The 10,102-nt window shown below is 35.2% G+C and overlaps 1 long non-coding RNA gene across 1 annotated transcript; it reads right to left on the bottom strand.

Annotated features, from left to right (window-relative positions):
* Positions 1-880: 880 nt before the first annotated feature.
* Positions 881-8,833, bottom strand: LOC123383250. The gene is made up of 3 exons (XR_006592807.1): positions 8,690-8,833; positions 1,990-2,064; positions 881-1,251 (listed from the first exon to the last, which is right to left on the bottom strand). It is a non-coding gene; the product is annotated as an uncharacterized LOC123383250 (long non-coding RNA).
* Between the last annotated feature and the right edge of the window lie 1,269 nt (positions 8,834-10,102).

Here is a 10,102-nt window from a genome sequence, read left to right as displayed (position 1 = left end):
AAAAGTCTGATATAAATAGTAAAATTAACCTGTGACTATTCCCTAAATCTTATTTATTCTTATTCTTAGAATTCATAATAGGATCTTATTGAGATAAGTGGGTAACATGAAGTCTCGTGAGGACTTTTTGTTGCTCCAGATTATCTGACACTAGAACAAAACAGACTGTTCATTACTTGGGGGTAATAATGTGAAAGGTGTGAAGAAAACCCTTTGTTTATATTCAGTTAGATCAATGCAGGCTTTTCTTTATGTTCAGGAGGATACTTACTTCATTCCAGTGTTTATACCAAAGCCTTAACAAATCACAATATATTGAAAAGAGAAAAAAAATCCAAAATAGACTATATGCTTCTCTCCACAGGAAGAGGATAGAGTTTTTTGAGAGATGGAAAAGCCACTTGATATAAAACCAACCCCCTAAGAAGGACTTAGTAATTAAATCAGTAGGAAACAAGAGGAATAATCCACAGTATTTTCCAGGAGTCAAATACGAGTCAAGTTTGCTTTGAGATTTGTCTATTTAAATGAAGTTATAAAGCCAAGATGAATAAAAACACATGAACAAAGTGTTAAAACAAAGCATAGTTTTGTGATATGGAATTAATTGAAATCAAAGTAACAAGGATATTTAGATACCTAAGTATAAATATATATCTAAAGAAAAATAATCTATTTAAGTAACCAGACACTAATGAATGATTTAAATATGATAAAACAGTTTGGGACTATTTTTGTGACTGGGAAGCCAATATATGACTAATATTGCTATATTATCAGAAACAAATACATGTAAATACAAGAACAGTAATACATACTTCAAAACAGTACTTTTCCCTAAAATAGTGAGAACTGACATCCCAATTCTATACCTCGGTTTTTGAACTCCTGTATTCTAACTGTGGGAAGAATAGAAACAAAAAGGGATCACCAAGTCAATGCACCCAGTCAAAATCCCCCTGAGGTATTAATGCTGATAGAAGAAGAGAAGGGGTCACAGGGTACAGCACCAGAGGGCCTGAACCACTTCTGAAGCAAATTATTTGTGACTTCAGAACTTCTTGATTCCGACATGTTATTTATCCTTTCCACTTGGTGTTGGATTGCCATTATACACCTTATCATGCGATGTGCCCAGGTCTTTTTATTTCATAGTGTGAAGTTCACTTGTGCCATAGTCATGGGTTCAGTCTCCTGTAGGTCTTAGTAGCAAGCGAGGAGATATTTCTCCAAAGAAGAAACGCAAGTTACCTGCAGAGGAAGACATGTCTTAATTCCAAACTGTTGGTGCTGTGATTCCTATTAGAGCTCGCTAAAGGCTCCATACAGCATTCCAACTGTCACTCACACTTCAAGTATTTGAGGGCCAGAAGTCCCGAGTGGGGGAGCAATTTGTGCTGTGGCCTGGACTTGCTACAGAAACGGATCTGTCTCTGGATCCCACACAAAACCAACAGACTTAAACTGCTATTTCATAAATAAGTCAGAGCAGCATGCTTGAAGCTGGTGTATTTCCTTTAAAATCTGAAAATCTCTCTTTTTAATGGTAGCTATTGTAAGATACAACAGTCTTTTCCTATGGAAAAAGTATCCTAATGTGCTTTAGTCTAATGCTTCTAATGGTAGGACCCCTCAATTTTCATAGTTGACTTCCCACTCTTTGGCACAGTCATGTTTGACAAAGGTGTCTGTGATACTTAATGTTTGCTACTTTCTGATTATCACCAATTCGGTATGATGCTCACTGTGTGGTAGACCAGCGATGTTTTGTGGGATGCTAAGAAAATGAACATCTCCATCATATAAATCATAGATTTCACATAACATCAAGGCAAGGTAGAGAAAGTATATTGTTGTCTTTGCCAGGTAAAAGCCAATGGTTTCGGTAGTCTACAGAAAGACACTAAATACATAACAGAAAACACACACACTCTACTCATAAAATGAAGAAACGTCCTGATAGGGTGATTCTATCTCTTATTGTCTTACCCTTTATTTTGGGCCAGGCCAGAATGGGTAAAGTGTGCTGGACCAGAGAAGGTTGTAGAAATTTCTTGACCATCGCTATGAGAAAAACATGAAATTTAATGTGATTTCTGTCTGAGAGAGAGCATGCAGGGTCAAAGCCAGACGAATATGTGCAAACATGTTCTTAACACAAAGAAGAACTGAGGAGCCTCTAGGTGAAACAGAAGATAAAACAAAAAAATAGCAAGTCAATAGGGCTGTCATAAAAGGAATATGAAAATGTATAGTGAGGTTTTTATATTCTCTTTAGAGCTTTAATATACATATTTATAAGGTCTTGGACAAAAAGCATATACTTCTGTATACATAGTTCATTAAAACATGTATTCTTAAGGTGCCAGAATGGCTCAGTGACCCAATTTCAGCTAAGGTCATGATCTCACGGTTCGTGAGTTTGAGCCCCGTGTCGGGCTCGTTGTCAGCACAGATCCTCTGTCCCCCTCTCTCTCTGCCCCCCACTCTTGTGTACTCCATCTTTTTCTCAAAACTAAATAAACATTACAAGATGTATTCTTAAACATTTAATATTTTAGAGGCAAGTTCAAAATGAAATTTTGAAAAATAATATTTACCATCTTTTTCTCCACCTTTTGACATCTAAAAGACTAAGTTGAAAGATAGACAGTGTTGATTACAGAATTTTCCTTTGAATACACATTGTGCATATTACTTAAATTCTTGGATTTAAGTAGTGGATTCAAGTAGCCTGTGATTGTACCAAGTGTGTGCGTGTGTGCGTGTATGTGTGTGTATTTGTGTGTGTTGGAGTATATCCATTTATGAGACATACACACTTACATACACATACACGTATGTGTCTATATACTCAAATGCATATGTGTTATAAATTGATACCTAGTTTTCTCCCAAAATGCAATATGTACAAAATGGCTGAGATCACTTAGCCATCTCCTAGCCTTCAAACACAAGTAGACAGTCATGAAACTATTACTGTAAAAAGAGTAAAATTAATTGTAGAGGTGATGAATTGTAGAGGTGTAGAGAATATCCTTTTACTCAGTTTTCCTTTGGCTGCTGGAATGTAAACTCATGTATAACAAAATGTATAATTATACACTTCTCCAATGAAAATATAATTATTAATTCTTTCCACATTAATGTCAATATTAAACCCATTCAGTGAACTGATCAAATGGCTTTCAAAAAAGGGAAGCTGGATATGTGGAGAGTCTGAACAATGACTAATACCAAGCACAGTGGGAAGGAAAGGAGCCCATAGATCTGTGGTAGACTGAAAAAATTATTCTTCTCCTGCTACTGGCTATGCTCCAAAATATTCAGCTCATTTTTCTTCATCCACCTTTCTTCTGTCATCCTGTAGGAAAGGCTTCTGAAAGACATAATTGACTGTGTCTACCTGTGTTTCCTTCACTGTCTGCTTTTTGGGAGTCCTCTTATGATGCCTTCGTGCTTGGGACACCGGCATCTTAAGTTTCCTAAATTTAGGGATTGGCTACATATTCTCAGAAAAGGCGTTGGTTGTCCAATAGGCATAGTAACCACAACCTTCAGTGCTAACAGTATGCCCCACTTGGATACAATATCTATCTTTGTGTTCAGAAACACTGGTACCATGGCTGGGTCAGCACACAGGTGGAACACAGAAATGAGTGAATCAACGGCAGCTGTAGAACCCAAAATACCCAATTATTTCAAATCATGAGAGGTATTATAACAAGTTACTTGGCAAATATAGCAGTTCTAGAAATTTCACATACACACACATGCAAAACCTACCTTAAATTTTTACTGGTGATGGGTCATTAGAGCAACCCTAATTTAATTAGCAATTTTTGTCTGCATGCTTGTGTTGGACAAAGAGTGAGCTAATGACATATCTAAGATTAGAAATCTAAGCCCATAAGAAATACCCAGGACATTGCTCACTTCTCAGAGCTACTTTTTTTTTTCTATAGGCCTTTTAGAAGTTTGTTCATTTTGGATTTCCATCAAATCCTTGGCTTCTCAACTGAAACTTTAATTCTATGGAAATATTCCCGATGCAACTATCACTGCATCATTTAAGAGCTTAGGGCTATATGTGGTGCTGATTGCACTGTGGATATCTGGCTATAAAGTAAGGACAGAAACTATTAAGTTACCTTGTATGATTCACAGAATTTCTATCAGATAGTAACATGAAATTCAAATAAACATGTTAAATGATAATGGCTCCATAATCCATCACCAATCTCCTGAGTTATCCTCTTCCCTACTGCTTAGCTAGTAAAGTAAATGTGCCATTGATCCATGGCCAAGAAAGGTGAAGTGCTATGGGATGGAACTGGAAATTCTAATTCTTTTTAATTGGACATGGATAGAAAAATATTAAATTTTTTTTAATGTTTATCTAGTTTTTAGAGAGAGAGACAGAGAGTGTGAGCAGAGGAGGGGCAGAGAGAGAGGGAGACACAGAATCAGAAGCAGGCTCCAGTCTCTGAGCTGTCAGCACAGAGCTCCACGTGGGGCTCAAACTCATGAAATGTGAGATCATGATCTGAGCCGAAGTCGGACCCTCAACCGACTGAGACACCCAGGCGCCCGGGATAGAAAAATATTTTAATATGTAGTTTTCAAATTAGAAATTGGTGATTTTATAATTTAGAATTATAAAATGTAAGGTAACTATGTGCCACTCAGAACAAGATGAGACCGCATATAGAGTACAATTTAGAATCCCTTTCCAAAACAGTTTCTATGTGAATTTCCCCCAAAAGGACCATGACTGGTCTTGCTTGGCTCACATGTCCATTCTCAACCCATAACTGAACACAATTATGTATTTCCACTTCTGTGGAGGAGGACATCATGCCTTTTAATTGACAGCCTTGCCCCCACTCCCCTCTAACACGTAAAGGCAGTTATCACAAAGAAGGTAGTGAATATCTGCCACAACTCTCAAGAGACCTAGCAAAATGGTGGTATGCTAGAACCTAAAGAGAGATCTAGCCAATGAGAAGTTGCCCATAATGAGTATGATCTAATTGTAAGAAAAGCCGTATCGTGGGTTTGATTTACACTTACCTCCTTTTCTGGGAAATGATGTAGAATGAGAATTCTATGCCCCAAAGTGAGTAGAGGCCAAAATTTTGGTTTGAAAGTAGAGTATAATAGATTTCAGCATGGATTGTTTCAAGGACTGGCACGAGAAAAACCCTAATTGTTCTAGAATACACCTTGAGTAAGATGTCCTTGGATTTGGGGGCAGACGTTAAATATTGTTTTATGGATTAAAATCATTTAGACAACGGACACATATTTTTCTGGCATTTTAGTGTATTTGGGGAGAAAGAGAAGACTTATTTGAACAGTCTTCAACTATAAGAATTTACTTCCACCAGTTATGCCATATTCTTCTTGAAAGGAGATTTAATGGATAAAATTTACACATTTTTAGAACTGTATTTACTATACTACAATAACTATCAGTCCATACCTGAAATACAAAGTGCTTTTATATCTAAAAGTGAGATGTGCTTTGATCTAGAACTCTCACATATTTTGAGTATTATATTGCTTATGAAATTTTGTGTTAATACAATTCTAACTTTCCTCTGTAGTGAGCACATCTAAGAAGCAATGATCAGAATCCACAGGTAATGAGTTCTTTCACTATCATCTGCAATAAAAATATAATTTCAACATTTTATGGTATATCAGTTTTTTTTCAAGGCTAATTGTTCTAATGAGTTAAACTATAAAGACATTTGTTGTATGGGTTGGATGACAATATTATTCCCCAGAATCAGTCAATTTTTAGTCTATGTAATTCTAAGCAAAAAAAAAAAAAAGTTATATTCCCATCCTAGGAATAGTCAGCAAGGCAAAACAAATTGTTTTATGTTGTGTACCATATTTGTGACCTTTACTTAATTCAGTACATTCAGCATGCATTCAAGGTGCTGATTTCATATTTTACTATTGTATTTATTGGTAAATTAATAAAGTTAAACACAGAAATAAGCATATATATCTATAGAATTTAATTCAACCCCTTTCTTTTTTTGCTAAAATGTAACATTTCCAATGTATTCACAACCATGCTGATAAAATAACCTAAATGATAAAGAGGAAGTGGGTTGTATCTTTAGAAGAAACGGAAGTTCTTCATAAACATAAAATTAGATAAAAGTTCTCAGAAATTTGTGTTGTTTAGAATTAGTAAAAATGAGGGGCTAGTCATTTTTAAGAAAGGTATTTCCTTAGAAAATCTATTGATCTTTTTCCTCTGTGAACAAAGTAGGTATTCCGTAAACTGAATAGCAGTCTAAAGAATCTAATTTCAAGGAAAATTTAGCTCAGGAGATTTGATCTTTTCCATGAACCCTTTTCAGTTCCTTTTCTGGATTCAAAGAAAAGTGTTTTAGACGTCTGTCCCAGTACTTTTAGGAAGGCAATATTCATTTTAGGTACCTGCTTAGGTAAATTTATTGTACCACCCTATAAAATTTTGGAAAGCCGGGGCACCTAGGTGGCTCAGTCGGTCGGGCATCTGACTTCAGCTCAGGTCATAAGCTCTCAGTTTGTGAGTTTGAGCCCACATTGGGCTCTGTGCTGACAGCTCGGAGCCTGGAGCCTGCTTTGGATTCTGTGTCTCCATCTTTCTGCCCCTCCCCCACTTGCTCTCTCTCTCTTTGTCTCTCTCTCTCTCTCTCTCAAAAATAAACAAATATTAAAAATTTGGAAAAAAAATTGGAAAGCCAATTACAACTTAAAAAATAAGACACTTTCAGTAAATTGATTCTATCAATCATTGGCTGTATTAATTAATACTTCCTTCAGTAGTGTTTGAGAATTTCCATTGTTCTACGCCCTTGTCATATTTTAAAAAACTGGTGGTAGATTTTTAAATGTTTGTGAATCAGGAGCACCTGGGTGGCTCAGTAGGTTAAGTGTCTGACTTGGATTCAGGTCATGACTTCATGGCTCGGGAGTTCAAGTTCTACCGCGGGCTCTGTGCTGACAGCTCGGAGCCTGGAGCCTGCTTCCGATTCAGTGTCTCCGTGCTCCTCCCCTACTTGTGCTCCCTCTCCCCCCCCCCCAAATAAATAAACATTAATTTTTTAAAAAAATAAACGTCTGCTAATCTAATGATGAAATCGTATCTTGTTTTTTAATTTACATTTTCTTCCTTTTTAGTGCAGACTAGCATCTTTTCACGTATTGATTTATTTTTAAATTTGAAACTTCTTTGTGCTCTGTTCTCTTTCTTTCTCTGTTTTTCTCTCTCTCTAGAGAGAGAGAGAATTGTCAATTTTTTTTAATTTTTTTAAGATTTATTTATTTTTTGAGAGACATAGAGAGACAGAGCACAAGTTGGGGAGGGGCAGAGAGAGAGAAGGAGACAGAATCTGAAGCAGGCTCCAGGCTCTGAGCTGTCAGCACAGAGCCCGTCGTGAGGCTCAAACTCACAAACCGTGATATCATGACCTGAGCCACAGTTGGACGCTCAACCGACTGAGCCACCCAGGTGCCCCAGAGAATTGTCAATTTATATATACATAGAACATATGTGAATGACTTTAATTTGTGTGTTATATAAAAATTTCAGGTACTTTCCCCACTATAGCATACATTTTTAATACTGTTTAACATGTTTTGGGTTATACAGATTTTTTTTTTCAGTTTTATTTTTATTTATTTTGGGAGACAGAGAGTGTGAGAGTGGGGAAGGGGCAGAGAGAGAGAATCCCAAGCAGGCTCCATGTTCAGTGGGGAAACTGATGAGGGACTCGAACTCAGGAACTGTGAAGTCATGACCTGAGCTGAAATCAAGAGTCAGATGTTTAACCAACTGAGCTACCCAGGTGCCCCTGTTATACAGATGTTTTATCTTTTAACTTTAATATAGTGACATTTCTGTCTCTATTCTTTGTAGATTGTACTTTTTTTGTGTGTTTTATGTAGGAAGCCCTTTCTTACCCCAACGTTTTTTCAATTAAATGAATGTGTACAGTTTGCTTCTCAAAGCAATATTCTTACTTTTTTTTTTCTGCTTCATCTGTTAATGTTTGACAAATGTATACTAAAATATCTTAAATGATAGTGGATTTTTAAATTTCTCCTTATGCTTGCCTCAATTTCAATATTATCTGAAATCATCTTTTTAGTAATGGCCTGACTTATCTTTTCTATTTTTTTAATTTTTGTATTAAAATTTTAAGTTTCACATATTTTTAGATTGAAAAATATTTATTTGACAATCTTTGCATTTTGTACAGATAAATTAATTTTTCTATATTTATTGGAATTTCTATTCTGTATTTTGGAATTGCTATTCTATCTTTCTGAGTAATCTGTTCATCATTTTTCTATTCTTTCCTGCCTTGTGTTCAGTGTATTTCCTTTTTTCTTCTCCTATGCTAATTTGGCAGTTAAATTTTGGTCTATATTGTTCTGTTATAAACTTTGTAATAAACTCTGTATTTATAAGTTGCACAAAGATATTAACATAATTGCCCAATGTATACCAACCCCCTTTCCTCTTCCCATCTTGTTAAGGTTTTGGGCATATAATTTGAGTATTACCATTATCCCATAATACAAAAGAGGTTTCCATTTGACAGATAAATAATTTCACAAATATTATTACTCAGTAGTCCCCCTTATCAGCAGCTTCACTTGTTGCTGTTTCAGTTACCTGTGGTAAACCATGGTCCAGAAGGAGGTGATCCTCTTTGTCAGACGGTCAATAGTAGCCTAACACCATGTCACAATGCCTGCATCATTCACTTTGCTTCATCTCATCATGTAGGCATGTTGTCACCTCCCATCATCACAAGAAGAAGGGTGAGTACAGTATAAGGTACTTTGACAGAACATTCACATACTTTTATTACACTGTATTGTTAGAATGGTTCTATTTGATCATTAGCTATTGTTGTTAATCTCTTACTGTACCTAATTTAAAAATTAAATTTGATCAGATTTATATATAGGAACAAAAACACTCTACATATGTAGAGTGTTGGGTACTATCTGCAGTTTCAGGTCTGGGAATATATCCCCCGTGGATAAAGGGGGAGCACTACTGTACTGATTTTCAAGTTCTTTTTGAAAATTTTATTTAAAATATTTATTTGTTTGTTTGTTTATCATGATACATGTCATCACCCTAAAAAGTAGCTCCATAGCCATTAACGTAGATTGTTCATTCTCTGTACCTTCAGTCCATGAGAAAAACGAATCCACTTTCTGTTTCTATGAACTTGACTATTTGGGATATTTCATGTAAATTAAATCACATAGTATGTGACCTTTTTATCTGTTTTTTTTTTTCACTTAAGGTAATATTCTCAAGGTTTTTTACATGTTGCAACATGTATCAGTACTTCATTCACTTTTATGGCTATGTAATAGTCCATCGTATAGATATACCACACTTCATTTATCCCATTTAAGTTATTTACATTTAATTATCCAATTTAAATTACTTAAATCACTTAAATTTTTTGGCTCTTATGAATACTATTGCCATGAACATTTGTATGTAAAGGCTTTAGGTGAACATATGATTTCAACTCCCTGGGTATATGTACACATGGAAATGAAATTCCTGGGTCATAAAGTAATTCTGTGTTTTACTTTTTCAGGACTCACCAAACTGATTTCCCAGGGAATATATATTCCCTCTAGGAATAATATACATCCTCACCAACCATTGTCATTGCCATTTTCTTTATTATAGACATCCTAGTGGCTATGAAGTAATATTACAAATTAGTTTCAGTTTGCATTTCTCTGAAAATCAATGTAATTGAATATCTTTTTATGTACTTATTGGCTCTTTGCAGATAATTTTTGGAATAATATTTATTCATACTTGCCAATTTTTAAATTTGTTATTTTCTTTTATTTTTGATTTGTAAGAATTCCTCATATATTCTGGATGGTCGTCCCCTATCGGATATATGGTTTTCAGATATTTATCTTTAACTTTCATGGTAATCTCCTTTGAAGTATGAGTTTTTAAATATTTTAAATGAACTCCAGTCTTTCTATTTTTTTCTTTTGTTCTTGCTTCTGGTATTTATATCACAGCTAAGAAACCATT

This window comes from Felis catus, chromosome F2 (assembly GCF_018350175.1).
Source record: "Felis catus isolate Fca126 chromosome F2, F.catus_Fca126_mat1.0, whole genome shotgun sequence".
In the NCBI taxonomy this organism is placed as follows: Eukaryota; Metazoa; Chordata; class Mammalia; order Carnivora; family Felidae; genus Felis; species Felis catus.
The sequence above is the reverse complement of the archived record's forward strand: the minus strand, read 5'-3'. Positions and strand labels throughout refer to the sequence as shown.